A 16599-nucleotide genomic window follows, 5' to 3' on the forward strand; every position below is an offset into this window, starting at 1 on the left:
ATACTAGAGAACTTCCTTTTGCCTACACTGTAAATGAAGTTAGATTCCCTTACCAATAAGGCTTTGAGGGGGAGGCAAGGCAAACAACAGTGAAGAAAAATGGGAAGAGTGTAGAACAACTCTTTCAAGTTACCTTTTCAACCAAAACATGAGTATCTAGCATCCTTCACTTGTTAATTTGTCTATATTATGTTTCCTCATTGTCATCCGAGGAAGTTGAGGACATAAGTGCTGTGCTTTTTCTTTGCTTTTCCCATTACCTGATGAAAGTGACTTGGTGAGTTTTGGTTTGGGGTTAGTGATGGATAGGTAAGGTAGGGACAGAATTTGCACCAGGAAACAGTATTTTTTTTGAGTGGGCTAGGACCTAAATGGGTGGGTAGATGTCATCTTGATCTTTGTATAGGTGGAGGGTCCCCAGAATGAATATGGAATGGCTTGTCATATAAAACTTCTGATTGATTCTTTTAACAGCAGTTCCTCTTTAGACGGATCTCTGGGCCTGCTGTTACCATTATCTTCATGAAGTAACTGTCATGAAGAATGGAACTTAAAAAAAAAAAAACCCACAACAAAAAACCTCAAACAACCCAAAACAAAAACCCAAACCATCAAACTTGTCTTCGAAATATCAAGGCTCTGATCTACAGTAATTCAAAGCTGTTATGTAGACATGGGCTAATGTGCATTTGGCAAGTGCTTCTTGCAGTCTGTGGCTTGCACTGCCAGGAAGGTGAAAATTGTCCCTCGTCTAGTGGTTTAGGAGATAGCACTGAAAAGCTCTTCTCAGAGTTGGCTGTTGTTAGCTTATTTCTGAAGTGATTAGTGCTGGAGAGAAATATTTTGCCTTGCTTTAGTAGTCTCTTACAATGCAGAAGGCAACTCTTACTTTATAGTGAAACCCTTAAAGCATTCTCTAGCAGGAGAAAACTGTTCCTTCTTGTGCTGATTGGTGACAGGTTGTTTTGGCCACTTCTTTTTGTTAGTTATGTTGTAATACAAGAAAGACTTCAACTCCATGATGGAAAAGACATTCTAAAGTTCAGATATTGGGTGAGTGTCCTCCCCGAAACACATCTTCGGATAGTAACCTGTTTGGGTTTTTATTTGTTTTTTAAATTTGTTACTGAGCTGAGTCACAAGTTATTAGCCTCAAAAGCACAGCCTCTGACTTGAGCTCAACGGCATGTTCCGTTCTGCCCGTGGCAAGGCAACTGCAACTGAGGTAGGCTGGACTGCTCAAATGTCAGAAAATGAAGCATGGAAGAACAGCTTTAATTAGTGAAATGGCTTTCTCCCCCCCCCCCCCCCTCTCAGGAGAGAAGAGTTTCCTACTTAAGCTTCTCTGACACCCAATGCAGTTCACTAAGAAGCATTGAAACATTGATGCTTTCTCCATTCTTCTCAGAGCCCAAATGTATGTGTATACATATATATTTACTTATTTAAAAAACCCTATATGACTACACTGAACCTGCTCCAGCATTTCTTTTACACTTGGGATTTGCTCCTGTTTAATTCTGGAAATGGTTAGATTTGAAAGGGGTGCAGCATTATGCTGAACTCTTTATGTACTCAGGGCTAAAAGCATTATCGATTTCATTTGCTATGAATGAAACAACTTAGATGGATCTGGAAAACAAGAGAAGGAGGAATAGGGAAAAACAAATGAATGTTTCATGCCACATATTTCAATGCAGCAATTTCCTAGCTTTATTTCTGGCTTCCTTTGTATTATACTTGGTGCATGTTTTGTGCTGCAGGATTCAAAATACCCTACCTCATCAGGCTGCACAAAGAATGCTGCCACTTGCTTCGGTCTAGGAATGAAGTTATAGGTCACTTGAGTCACTTTATGTCAGTGGTATGGAAGCATAACACAATTTAAAGGGGGGAGGGGGGAAAAGTAGTATTCCAACATAACTATCTTGACTTTGTTTACAGTTTTAATGGGGGGAGTATTCAGAACTGTTAAAGCTTTCTCAGAATCAATTCCAGTTACCACTGACCAGAGCTAATGTATACAGCATCACAGAATAGTTTCCTTCTATTTTTGCAATTCTTCGTACTTCCTGTTCTCTTTAACCCTTGCTCCAATCTTCTGATTTTAATAGCACATCAAAGCCTGTCTTCTGTTACTTCTTGATGTGTGGATTTTCTTACTGAAATTATCAAACTTCATGTGGATGAAACAATTCAGGTTTCAAGATCCATGTGCTTGCACTACAAGATTTTGTATGCTTAATGTAGAGCTTTCTTCTTAGTTGGAAAACTGCACAGCTAGGGAAAATACCTGGTACCCTTCACTGTTAGATACTATTATTATACTGAAGGAACTCTAAAATTGTCAAAGCACCAAATTCTGTCCATTCTATGCTGAAGTGATGATATGTTAGAAGAGAGGTGTTACCTGGCATCTAAATAACGGTATTTTCTAAAACCCCTTTAGAAAAGAAATAGTGTTGCTGGCCTAGAATATTTCCTTCTGTTTTGCAGTGACTGTTACTTCACTGACCTGCTCTGTTCTCCACTGCAGCAGTGTTCTGCCAATTTACTGTGTGCACTCAAAAAAGAGACTTGCATCTGCACTTGTAATATGAAGGATCAGGTAGAGTATCAAATTTATTTGAAAAATCCTGTTGATTGCTGTATATATGGTTATGAGAACATGGCCCTCATTAAACTGGTAGGAAAACCAGCCATTTACTTAAATAAACCTGGTTAGGTCTTGGACTGAAGTTGACCTAGATCAAATTAGCTTCTGCTTTCCTGTATTAAACTTCCTCCTTAAAGTTTTTCAAGTTCATTTGGAAAAAAACCAAAATATTAGGCAGCAAGGCATGGAGGGGGAAAAAAAAGCCACTTTAATGAGACATTTATAAACTATCAAAAAGGTCACTTAAGATGAAGCTCTCTTTTAATCTTGTAGTAGTTGCCTTTACAGAAACTGAACAAGTCTCCCATACAGGCTTACTTCAGTACCACTGTGGTCTGTGCTTTTTGCAGTCAGTGCATTTTGTCACACTGTTTGAATTACCAGGTGGAGGAATACAATGTGGAGCTGTTGAAGCTGGGGTCTCTATCGTGTTGTGTTTCCGTGGTGGTGACATGCTGTTTGCTTTCTGCCAGCCCTACCCCATCCCATCATGTGCCTTTCCTTCTGTCCCTAGTACTCCTAGCCTTTCCAGGGGCTTGCCTTTGGATGCTACTTGAAGTACTGGCTTAGACTGACTTTCTTACTCTAGCTTTGCACCTCAAGCATCATGATTTTAGCAGAGCTATACTCACAGCACTGTATTAGAAGGCAGCAGTAAAGCAAACTTAGATGTCTTTTTAAACAAAACTAGCATGGTTTGTCAGCTGGCCTCCTAATTGACAGGGGGGAGAAGGGAGTGGGGGAACAAAAAGCAGCTGTATGTGTCCGTGGTGTTAATCGTCTGTCGGACGCTGGTTTTTCCTCTTCGGTATGGCTCCCCTCTCCTCCCCGAGTAAGCGCTAGCACCCCAAAAGCGGCGCTCGGCTCAGGGCGGCAGGAGCCCGACGGGTACGGGGGGGGGGGTGGTGGAGCGCCCCACTCCTCTGCCAGCCGGGGGCCGCACCGGCGCCCCGAGGAGCCCCCGCGCCCCACGGGTGTTCGTCTCACCCGGGGCAGCGGCTCTGCTCCGCACGCGGGTGGGGGGGCGACACGCTGCCGGGGCCGCCTACGCTGGTGTCACAGCGCGGGTGGGGAGGCTCACGGCGGGACAGGGGACAGGAGGGGAGCCCGGCCGCTGCCCGCCGGCAGTGAGGGGTCGGGGGGCACCCCGCTGTCTCCCCTGCCCGGTGGGTGTCCCCGGGAACGGGGGCAGGAGCGGGCGCGGTGCCGTCCTACGTGCTCGTGTTTCAGATCTGGCGTGAGGTGGCTTTGGCATACTGGGGGAGGGAGGGGAAGAGGGAGGGAGGGAAGGGAAGAGGGAGGGCTTCTCTGCTCGGCGCTGTCACCGGCAAGGAGCGGCGGGAGGCGGGCTGTCCGCGCCCGCGGCTTGCGGCAGCCTGCGATCACCCGTTCTGTGCAGGGAGGCTTTCGAAAATGCGGCGCTGAGAAAGGGAGCACCAGTGCGTAAGTTGTCCGGGGTCCCTTTGCGTCTAGAGCAGTTGTTGGCTGTCGTTTGTTGGTGTGCGTGGGTTGGCTTCCCCCCCCCCCCCCCCCCCCCGGGTATTTGTCGATGATAACCCCAGAACTTGTGCTGTGTACGCAAACCATTGAAATAAACAGCAGGGAGGGATAATCGGAACTTCTTTTTTTTCGGTAGAAACAGGAAGTCTGCTTTCTGGCAGAGTAATCGTCAGGCAGACGGGGCATCGGATAGTAAGCCCCCATTTGAATTGGTAGATGAGGGGAGATTTTTCTGTGACATCCCGGAGCAGTCTAGGGATGGTAGACGCAGGTGCTCTTGCTGCATCTTTAGAAGAAGTGCACGGAAGGGGGGCTTGCCTCAGCTGTGCCAGACTCTGCATTTCTGCAGTCCTTGGGTGAGAAGGATCATCGTGCTGGTTGGGAAGATGCCGAGTGAGATTTGTCAGTAATTCCTGTATTGTCTGTAAAGAGTTGGCCAAAAGAATTTTCCCCTCAATTTGATGGGAGGGGGTTGCTAGAGGAGACTGTCGGGGTGTTTGATTCTTCCTTTTAAATGAACGAGGGCTCGAGGGCAGCAAAATGTCCTCAGTTCCTGAGGTTTTCTTCCTTTCCTTTCTTTCTCCTCGAGGAGCCTGAATAGTAGACGAGCATGTTAAATCCCTTGCTTCCTATTGCATTTCCCTCATAATATGATCAAGCAACACTAGTTAGTGTTCATGATATTAAACAGCCAAATGTAGAGGCTGCTCATGTGAGGTGCTTTACCAAATGATTTACAGGCTTAGGGCTTCATTGGCAGTAGTGTACATATTCTGACTGCACAAGCCGAGGATGGAGCATTGAATGAGGCCCTTGGGTGTGTCAGCTGTTCAAAATACAGATTGTTTTAACCTTTGCTTTTGCTTCTAGCTTCATATCTTTTTGTACAGGGGGAAAAAAAAGGAATTGCCGGTGATGTAAACTCATCTTTCCTAATTTAGCCTCGGTTGTTTAACTCTGTTTTCCTTTGTGGTAGAGTGTTGAAGAGGGAAAACACATTCTAAGAACTGTCATGAGTGACTTTATGTGGGGTAGTGTCTGTGAAATGCTCCTGTTGCCATTTGTTTCTCTCTCCTTTTTTTTTTTTTTTTTTTCCAAAATGTGCTTGATCTTTGTGGAGGTGTTACTGGAAGCAAAGTAACATGTAGTAGCTTCTGGAAAATGTGTTTGTGAGTCTATGTTGCACTCTGCTCAGAAACCTCCACTTTTTTGGTAGCACAAGGCAGAAGAGGTGGTTAGTACAGAAGAGCAAGAAAATACATTTTAATAAGGTCTTGCCATTTTGTGTTCTATGTGACTTTGTTTTTGCTTTGTATATCAATCTTATTTCTGCATCTATGTGCTTTCAAAAGGACAGAGCCGTGCAAGGCTTGGCACCTGATGGTAATTATCACTTGAGTTTAAAGGGTAAGCCAGTACTAGTCAGGTTAACACTGACATTCTAGGGCTTGATCTCAAGGCTGCTATGATTGATAAAAAGCTTTCCATTGACCTGGATAGTTTTTTTTTTTTTGGATCGGCTTCCTAGCTGCCCATCTGGGTAATTAGTGACTCCGGATTCCAGCAGGGTGTCTTAGTAATGATTCCTGAACTTGTTTCTAGCACTTAAAAATAAAAATCATACCTTACCTTTCTCTTATTTCACTAAAAACCAGAAAAAGCAAGTATGATTTTTATTATAAACCTTGCTTATGGCTTTGTCAGATTACTTCATTGGCTTGCAGCAATCTGCTTACCTTAGCAAGCTGTGGGTAATTCAGTGGTCCGGATACAATTCTTACTTTTCAGTCTGCATGTTAAGTTACACTGATATGGTCAATAAATTATCACTTCCAATGCTGCTTGGGTGGTCTGAGTGTAATTAGACCTCTCCTAGGCCTGCTACATGTGTAATTCTAAAGAAATAAGAAAGCCTCTTGTTACTGAACGATGTTCTCTCCCACTGAGTGATTTACTCTAGTACCTGTATGGCCGTGTGGACTCTTATGGGTTTTTGGTGATTTTTTTTTTTTTTTTTCCTGTCTTGCTCTTTGGCAGCTTAAATCGAGGATGGCTTCCCTGTAATCTGTAGTCATACAGATGCAAGACTGGAATCATGTTAATCCATTTCTGAAGCAGCAGGAATGGACCCAGTTTCTAACCCTTTCTGAATCACTTTTTTTGTGAGGGTTTTGAATGTAAATCATGACAAGTCCATGACTGAAAAAGAAAAAGGTGACTGTCAGACTGTAATGCTTTAGAGGAATACATATGAGCTGAAGTTTACTAAATTTTGTCTTACTGGGTAGCCTTAGTCTCAGGCTGTAAATGGGTCTGTAAGCTCTGTATGTGGTTCTGTTTAATTGATATCACTTAGGCACAGAGCAGAAGCAGATATCTCATATAGTAAACAAAGCAGCAGATTTAAGTTAATGCTAATGTGTTTACAGTCTGAGCCAAAAGCTTTTCAGGGTTATTATAACATGCTGGGCATACAGCCTGTCTCTCTTAAGTGTCTGAAGGAGACAAAAGTTATCCATTGACTCATTGTACAAATTGGCTCATCTGAAAGTCAGATTCTGCTGTTTGTTGCCATCTGTAATTTAGTTGTATTAAGTACTGCTGAGGACGCATGGCAGTGTGGCCAGAATAATGAGATACGATTTCTGAGATCCCAGGAGCTGTCACTGTAGATCTCCTGTGTGACCTGGGGCAAGTCATTAAATGTTTCAATAAACCAAGGTTGATCATACTTCCTTCTTTTTCCCAGGATGCTGTGAAGATTAATGTGCTAAAACCATTTGAGGGGACCACGTAAATACAGTAGCAAACAAAACATTTGAAGAGTGCGTGCCCCATAAATAACTAGATAATACATGCTTTGTAAACCTATCCTACAAATGCGCTTCGTACTATAATATACTTACATGGAAGCATGCACAGCTGAAGGGGCTCAGTTTTAATTTTGGCCATCAATCCTGAATATGGATTTGGAGCAACTATGAGAAGAGCCTTTGTTCATTGTCAGTTGCAAACTAGTATTCAGAGACCATTCTAGTTAAATGTGACCCTGAGTTTTGTTGTGTCTTAACAATGACAAGATAATACAGACTCAATGACTTAAATATGAAATTCCTATGCACTGGGGATAATGGCATGGAAACTTCTCCTCCTGTGACTGCTGCTATTGTAATCTAAAATTAGGCATTTAAGTTTTGGAGGATTTATCTCCTGAAAATATTTCAGTCCCATACATTGGGAGTGCTCAACCAACTGTAAAGAGTTTGGTTATATAAACTCTGATATTCAAATTAATACATACATACAAAATTACATTTTAAGCTCCATAACCACAACCATTCCTTAGGAGAATAAACTTGACAAGATAGTGTAGATCTGTAGGACATCTGTCTGCTTAGAAGAATTGTTTCCATAGAACAATTTTATCAAGGCTGGTTAATTACACAGAACAGAAAGTTCTTAAACTTGGTGCAGCAACTTTAATTATAAGTTAGGCCTCCTAAATGGGTCATGGTGTGCAGCAATTAGTCATAGACAATTTAAAATATTTTTCTTATATGTAACATCTTTTTATAAATGGTGTTAGAGTTTTATGATCATGCAAAATACATGCCAGTCATGTAAATGTGATTCTGTCACTTTCTTCCTTTTTTCTATCCGTTGCTTTTTCAGTGTGTATTCCTACTTCTGTCACAAAGCCCAGCAATGTTGGCTGTGTGGCTGCTGCAGAGGGAAACCTCACACTTGGAGTGTTAATGTGTGCTGGGCATTTTGAGCAGGAGGTGGCATGGACGTGGTTATGTCTGTCTGTCAGACTGTTGTGCTCTTGAAGCAGGATTCCAGCGCAGGGAGTGCAGCAGTGCGTGGGGTGCTGAGCTTTCACAGCCTCCTCATCAGCACTGTGCTGGCTCTTTGGTGTCTTCCCCTCCTGACAGGCATAAGCTGTGTCTCCTTTCAGCCAAGGCTGCTGTCATCATCGTCCGAAACGAATTTACATTTTTATAGTTTCTATCTGAAAGAATATCAGTAATTTGTATCAGATATTTGGAGGTCAGTGCTCAATGTTTTCACTTAGCAAGTTGTGCCATCTTAGCTTTTCAGCAGAACACCTGTTCCACTTCCAGAGACAACCTTTTGCCTTCCCACCCCCCCCAACATCTCTTCTCCATCCCATCTTCAACCTTTGCAGTGAAACTAGAAACTGAGGCTTGTCATTTGACTGCCTTCCTGTGCTATTTCATTTGACCTTCATCTGGGCCCATAGGTTAAATTTCAGAGGCATTTATATATTTTGTTTTGGTTTAGGTTGCAGAATTCTCTTTCTTATTAAACTAGGGGTGTGAAAATGCTTTTTCTGTTGTTTCTAAAAACTTATTTCAACTTATTTTGGAATGTCTTCATCATCTCCCACTCTCTTTTTTTTTTCTTGACAAAAGCTTTCACTTTTTCTCAACTTTGCAATGTGGTTTGGAGACAAGAAGCAAATAAGGTTTTTAAAAATATCTATTTTTATATATATTTTATAAAAATACGTATGTGTACATATATATGTAAATAGAAAATTTGACTCACCATCTCTTCACTCTGAAAATTAATTTTAGAAAGTAAGGGAGAGATCTTCTTAAAACAAGCAACATCTCATTAAAAAAGGCATTTAATTTTGACCCTTTTCTACAAAATTCAGAAGTCTTGAAAACCTTGGCTATCAAGATGACTGTTTTAAATCTAAAGCCATTTTTCATGTCTTAAGAAAAGCATAGGATGATGATCCCTTAGACTTATTTTGACCTATGCTCTGCTGATTCAACACATGCCGTTAAAAATAGTTGAGCTCTATTGTGATTTTTATTTTGTGGCTCAGCACAGGTTTGAGGTTGTAGTAGTCCTATTCAAGTTCTTGAGCTTTACTGATAGTATATTTTTTTTACTTGCATAAGAAACATCATCTGCTATATGAAGTTCTGGAGAGAGAACCTAACGCTCTTTCCTCCTGGTTTTTCTGGGGAAAGGCATAGGGCAGGAGTTGGATTTTAAATGCATGCAGGTTACTTAAAATAAATCAGTTAGGTCTTACAGTTATAATCTACCTAGAGGGAAACTACAAAATTAGCTGCGAAGGAATTTTGCCTTATACAGAAAATGTAGTTTTCAGGATGTTTTTGGTGTTAAACAGGAAGCACCTATTTATAAGAGCTCTTATTGTGCTTTATTTCTTGAACAGAAAGTGGATGACTACTAGAAATAAGTATTTAGCAATTTTTAATAAGATGAATTGATTCAAGAGTTGGTTTGCAGGCAGAGAAATCAACATTATGATTTGAGCTGAAGTAAACATGGCATTATGGGCTCTTTTCATTTCTCAGTCTTTTTAAATAGTGACAATGACTTAAAATCTTAATTGCCTGCAGTTAGAGAGAGCTCTTATTTATACATCTGTGCTCTGACCTGCAGAACAGCTGGGCTGATTTCATACCACAGTTTGCTCTGTGTTTCTGATCTGATGATCATAAAGATGGAAAGGTACAGCCAATCCCACAGTAGGGAGCTCAGTCCTCTGCAGACAGCTGCTGCCTCTCGTGTATCTGTGTTGAAATTCTCCTTGCTGTGTGCATGTCCTCGCTGTTGGCTGTGGGAGCCAAGTGTGCTGAATGAAACAGCTAAGACCATGCTGCAGGGACGATGGGTGTAGGTTGTTGCATGCCTGGAAAGGAAGATGTCAGGATGTCTTCCAGAATACTCCTCAGCTTTTATAGACACACTTATTTGATTCAGAGAGATAGCAGAAATCTTTATAAATACAATTTAATGCATTAATCAAAGTGCTTCTTGCATTGGCGAGACTTGTTTCAGTAAGTCATCTTCACTGGCTCTCTCCTTTGCTCTTTCATTACCCTGAGTGCTCACTGCTCCCAGGCATTTGCACACTTGTCTGCTTCCTACAAATGACACATTAGGTTCTTTACTATACATTGTTTAGCAAGATAAAGCATTTCAACTCTTTTTTTTTTCTATAAAATGTATTTTGAACAATTGATTGAAAGGCAATAGATGGAGTGCACACGCTGATGAAACAAAATTATTATGTACTATGGAACAAATTATTGGTTTAATTTTGAAAAAGAGTTGGCTTTTTCTGGGAGGTGAGCAGTGTTCAGCTGTTAGTGTTTTGTAATATCAGGTAATGGTGTACAAGCACTTTAAAGGAAAAGGCTTCTATTTCTGATCTTTGAAATGACTCACTAATAGCGTAGAGCTGCAGCTACTGGAATTCCTATGGCATAGCGTATGCCACTGCAGGAGGTGTCTCTATTTGTCCCAAGGGATGCAAAAATATCCTGTCTCTTCTACTGTGATTTCTATACAGTTCTGTACCTTGAGGGAGTATAATGAGTGATTCCCTTTTAAACTACCCCCAAGCCTCCCTGATGTCAGGCCAGCACAAAGCGCTAAGTATCCTTTCGGTACCAGGGGCTGAGGGGTGTCCAGCAGGGAAGTGTGTGCAATGCAGGCATGACTTACAAGATCATCCTCCTGTCCCTTGCCTCTTTTTGTCATTACAAATAAATGGTCGTTGAGTAGCAAATAAAAATGTTCTTGAATGTATTTAATTTCACAAACAATCTACAGTTTGTGGGGGTGTTCTTTTCTGTTTGTTTGGTCTTTAGTGCTTTAAGTGTGTGACCTTTACTGGGGCCAAGGTCAAGTGCTAGATTCACTTAGACCTGATGCAGGGAAGCACATGTTTAAAGTGCAGCATATGCATAGGCTCACTGATTGGAGCTGGATTTTAGATTTTAAGCCCCTGATTCTTAAGAATTCCCATGTCTGATTCTTTATCACCTCTGGCTAGTTTTGCTGGGTTTTAGACAATCATTCTGTTACGTACTATTGTTAATTGCCAGTTGCTAAGAGTTGTGTATAATCTTTGGCAGTGATTCTCTGAAAAGATCTTAGTGTTATCCAAGGATTTTATCTTATGTTTTCTCTTAGGGTTTTTCCCTAATCAAAGTAGGAAAAAAACCCCACCAAAACATTTGCTATGTTGGGTCTTCTCCTCACTTAATCTGTATGAGTTTACAGAGTGATAGGTGGATCTTACACTTGCTTAATTTCTGCAAATTTTTGATCTGTTATCTGAGTGATTCCTGAATGACTAGAGATCAAATGACTACAGTCATGTTACTGAAACCACTTCCCATCAATCTTGAGTAGAACGTGTTGCATTGTCAATTAACACAACATATTATACTGGCTATAAAAAAAGAGGATAAAACAGTGAAGAGTTGATGTACACTTGAGGCCCTTGCGTCTGAAGGAAGAGGAAGGAGTGTGAAAAGGGTGGCAAAGCTTCCAGTGCATTAGATCAGTGACTGCAGTGGCCATCTGCTCTAATGGTGGTCAGAACGTTTTACACTAAATGCATTTTCTTGAAAATCTGCCATTTTCACTAGTTTTCTGTATTTGAAAGGAACTTCTTGAAATTCAGTGTGCTTAGGCCTTGATGAAAGGTGGGGAAAATCTCTCAGTCATGATTCTCTTGACATCCGTTTATTTTATGGAAGCAAAACTTGATTATGACTGTGTGTCATTAGTTGCTGTCTAAAGGGTTGTAGTATCTATCTGGTCAGTCCTCTGCTTGTCATACTTGTCCTGTGGCTGAAAACATCTTGTTTCTGTGTTCTGTACTGTGAGTCTTAATTGCTGCAGCCTAAGCAAAAGGAAGAATGGCTCCAAGTTTTTTTGGTGTGTGTTTTTTTTTTTTTTTAAATCATGTACTTAAAAGCAGCATATAGGTGTTTTCACTGTTTTCCTAGTTGGCTAAAGCTGGGGCTTTGTTTTTAAAGGGCTTGCTCACAGCAGGAGTGATGGGGAAAAATGTTTGGACAATTTGATCATAAAATCTTACAAAAAATGTGACAAATATGTTAAAACTAATTTCAAGAATTACATGCTTGTAAACTGGCTAGATCATAAGTGACTTGCATTCTTTCACTACTTATAGGATGGTAAGCAGAGAAAGTGAGTAGATGACAAACCTAGTCTGTGATAATTTTCAAGGTTTCAATACTTGGGTTTATTTTATCTTGTTTTTATTTCTTGCTGATAACTCAGCATCAACTTAAGCTTGATGGCAAAGGCAAGTGCTTAAGAGCATATTTGCTCTTACACCTTAAGTTAAACTACACTGTCTCCACTTCTTAAGAAGGAGAAATATTTATTTGTGTATATATGCATATTTATATATAAAATTTTGTGTGTATATATACGGACCTGCAAGATGCAAAGGTAGCACTTAATTTCCTTCTTGCCCATTTTTCATCTCCTGTCTGCTAACAGACTTTATGTACCTAGTTCGTGCTTTTTGTTGTCATAAAGGGAATCTTATCAGATGGATCTGGAATCACCTTTCTCTTACATGGACAGAAATTTTCATGTCTACTACTCTCGTATGACCTACTTTGTGGAAATCACTGTAGTATTGTATGTACAGTGCGCAATCTGAGATGTATCCAAATACTAATATGTATTGTGAACAGAGTTACTGAATATTTATTAAAAATTCATTTGTATTAAAAATCAGTGTTGTGGCAACTTTGCATTTTGAGTAAATGAAGAAGAAAGATTAATGTAATATGGAATGAAATAATGGTATCAATCCATCTTCTGAGAAATCCTTATGGTGGGAGTGATATGCAAGAATTAATGCGCTATCTTTTCTTTGTCACCTTGGCTTATCTTCATTCTTATTATTGCCACCTGCCTACACTGAGTGAGCATTTGACGTGGATGTTAGCATTGCTTCTAAATGCAGTGAAGCTGATCTCAGCTCGTTTATGACTAGAAGGGACTGTATATTTAAAGGTATGAATGACTTTATTTCATTAAATACTTGTTGATAAATGAGAAGTATATGCAGAATTTTAAGTCTTTGAAGTATCTGACCTCTGAAGTGTAAGTTAATATATAGGTATGCTGCAAACTGTTTGGGGCATAATAATTCAAGATGTGGTTTTGATCATAAGATAGTGGTCACTTTGGCAGAGAATACTAAAATGAAAACTCAAAAGAACTTGGAAAATATTCCCATTCAGGTCTTTGGGGAAAAGCACAAAGACCTATTTGAAAATGATTTAAAATTGTTTCTGCTGAAAACTAAAATTACTTCTGTAAAAACTGAATCTAGTAATCAGATGAAATTGCTGTCTGGGTTTGATCATTCCATGTCATTGTCTAATACTAGCAGTACCAAGTAGAAGGCAAGTGTGAAATTGTGAAAATTTTTTTGTTTTCTCTTACTTTAGTTGATATTAGTTAAAAAAAACCCCAAAATAAAACACCTGAAACACAGTATTGGATGTTGTGTTACATAATTTGCTTTTGCTGGTTGAATTACTGCTAAATTACAGGAACTTATTCAGATTTTGCAGCATAGTCTATTGTTTATCTATATCCTGGTATTTCTTGTCCATGTTAATTCTAATGGGCATGTTGGTAATGACCACTGTAGCACAACATATTCAAACTCTTTTTTTACTCATCCTTTTCATTTACTGGAAAAAAAAATCTGTTTTCTATACTTACTTCCCCCCCGTATTTGGGTGCTTGTTATTGGCTTTTTGAACCATTTTATGACTAGAAGATACGAGAATATCCTTAAATACAGGAGACTCTTTAGCCTTTCTTGAGAGCAAAGAAAATGCAAGCCATCTGTATTCTGAAATACTTAAAATATTTTAGCTACTGTTTACATATTTCCTTGCTTCAGTGAGAATTAACATAGGAATCACTGAAGTCTGGAATCTCTAAAACTTGCTGCAAAGCTTTTGCCACTGATCAACAAAGTGCTCCTAGAGAAAGCCCTGAAGGAGCTGAAGATGGTTTGACATTAAAATTTCCAAGCCAGGAAAGATGGTCATGCTTGCTTCATCAAACTGCTCAGTTCTACAGTCTCTGTAGCAATTTACTGGCTTTGAGAGAGGTTGATGTGTTCTGCTTTTAATTATGACCCCTAGACAGGTGAAATAAAAGCCTGATAATTTTAGTAGGCTGACTCAAAAGTTTTGTGAGAAGGGGCAATATTTGCAAGGCATTTTAAACATGAATACTTTAGTTTCTCAATGTGTTAAGCTGCTACTACAACTTTTAACTGTCTTTTTCAGGCAGTTTTAGGCCTTCTAGTTGACTTAGGATGTAAAACCTTCAAACATGGCTTTAAGTTCTGTGCAGTGACAATTATATTAACATGTCATATATTTAAGCCTTGTGAAATAAAATAGCTTTAATTCTTTCGATGGGAAAGTAATCACTGGTTAAATGATAACCTTATGTTTCAGAAATTGTAGACCAAAGAATTTTTTTCAACTAAAAATATTTTGGACTTCTAATAATTATTCTTTTGTTTAACATTTTTTGGAAGTGTCTGTCCTCTGTCTGGCTCTCCATATACCTGTCTGCTAAAAAATATAAATATTTAGAACCATCTATGGCAATATGCAAGATTGTTTTAAATTAAACATTCAAACAGGTGGATTTTTTCCCAGATGCAGGGCTGTTTGTATGTAAACAAACAACACTGGCTGTACCAATTGTTTTAACATCACAGAAACAACTTACACCTGCCTTACCCTACTGACTCAGTTGTTTATGCACCCAGGTTCCTTATATTGGTCTTAATGACAGCACTGCGATTACTCAGTTGCATCTTTAGCAGCTTTAAAAGACCTTTTTTCTTCAAGGGGTGTGTGCGAAAAAGATTGCTATCTGAACTGTATTCCTGAAAATCATCATGAAATATTGATCTAAAAATGTGAACAAATATTCAAAGTTGATGTGAAATTTTCATGTGTTTTTAAAGGTAAAAACAATTAAGAGGTTGTAAGGACTAAACTAATATAGTTAATAGAATGGTTGTACTTGTACCTGAAATTTGGATCAGATTTTTGGTTTAGCTTGGTGAAAAATGGGGAAAGACATGGTGACTTCTTATTAACCTCTCAATTTCTGTAAACTGGGATTAGGACACAAGTTTAAGATGTGGAAAACCCAGAGTGGCTTATCTCCTCAGATAAAATGGAAACTCCTTTTGGGCTCATGACTGAGGGGTTTTGTGTATTAACCAATGTTCACAATATCAGGACTCTGCTTTTGGTTTAAGACCTGTATTTGGGCAGAAAGCAGGGATGCCAGGGCAATTCCGTACTTTGGAGGAGGGAGGGGGGACTTTTGAACAAAACTCCTGTAAACTGTTTCCTTCCTGGTTATTGGAAGTTAGTAAACAAAGAGAAATTGTTTCCTTTAAATGAAGATTATGATGAATTGTTATTTTTCTCAAGGAATTTGAAGAAATATGCCTGAGAAGACAGATGAACAGTCATTCTTGTGTTTCTTTTGACTGGATAAAGATGAGATGTGATTATTTGGGCAGTCTTCTGTGTCAATACAGATCAGACATTTAATTTCTGAAACACTAAGGGAAGCAGCTGTACTCTAAAATCCCAGTTTTCACAGTGTTGAAAAAATATATAAAGGGAATGGAAGAATAAACATTGGGGAAATGGGGAATAAGGTTTAGAGGAATATTCTCACTTCTTAATTTTTAAAAATCCATTCTGAAATTGTCAGTTATTTTTTTTCTGCAGTGTTAATGGTAGCTTAAGAGGAGATTCATTAAGACTTATTCTGTGTGGGTACCCAAAAGGTTTTTAAAGTGTGAAATAAATGGTGCGTTTTTGGGTAGGGGGGAATGCAAAATAAAGCACTTGACACAAGTGAGTTTGGAGGCATACATGCCTGGCTCGCAAGGAAAGCACGTGGTTCTCTTGTCACAGCAGTTTGGTGCAGCAGGTGACTTAGGTGGAATTACTCCTGGTTTTCATTTCTTGCGAGAAGTAAAACGTTGCCAGCTTTATCCCTCCTTGGCTTTTTTGACCTGATACTGTTCCTCCTACCTGGCCTTCTTTGCTCCCTGGTTGGCATCTTTGTTTTCAGTCTCGCTTCACTTTGCTTTCCTCTGAGATTCCTAAGGGGCTGGTCCTGGGATGCTTGGCTACCCTTCTGAAGAGGCTTCTGAAATCCTCATGTCAAGTCTACAAAACCTGACCTGCTTGTGAATATTTAGGTTACTGAGAGAAGGAAAATAAAATGCATCTTGTGTGCTAAGGAGAGGTGGGGTTGTAGTAGTTATTACCTTCCTGATAATATTCCTGCTCTCATTGCTTCTCCCATCCCATGTTTCAATTCATGTGTGGGCCTCTAAGGTGTTTAGAAGTGAGCCCACTGTTTTTTTGGTATTGATGCCAATTTACTGATGATATAAAACATCTGGAAGAAATTCAGCTTTCAGCTTTTAGTTTTTCTCCCCTGTAGGCTGGCTGCTATTGTCATCTGGAAAAAGCTCAATTTCAGAAGCATAAAATTTCATTAATAATTTAAGAACTACATAA

The 16599-nt window shown here is 39.7% G+C and overlaps 1 protein-coding gene across 3 annotated transcripts in view; it reads left to right on the plus strand.

Annotated features, from left to right (window-relative positions):
- Positions 1–16599, plus strand: part of ANK2 (ankyrin 2) — a 371582-nt gene that overhangs the window by 23735 nt on the left and 331248 nt on the right. Inside the window, exon 1 of one of the 3 annotated variants that reach the window (XM_074823464.1) lies at positions 4003–4099. The exons of 1 other annotated variant lie outside the window; for it this stretch is intronic. The gene's annotated coding sequence lies outside the window, so the exon portion shown is untranslated. Of the gene's footprint in view, positions 1–4002; positions 4100–16599 lie in introns of those variants that run through there. One more of the 3 variants, XM_074823465.1, reaches the window with a different exon arrangement.

Source organism: Strix aluco, chromosome 4, assembly GCF_031877795.1.
Source record: "Strix aluco isolate bStrAlu1 chromosome 4, bStrAlu1.hap1, whole genome shotgun sequence".
In the NCBI taxonomy this organism is placed as follows: domain Eukaryota; kingdom Metazoa; phylum Chordata; class Aves; order Strigiformes; family Strigidae; genus Strix; species Strix aluco.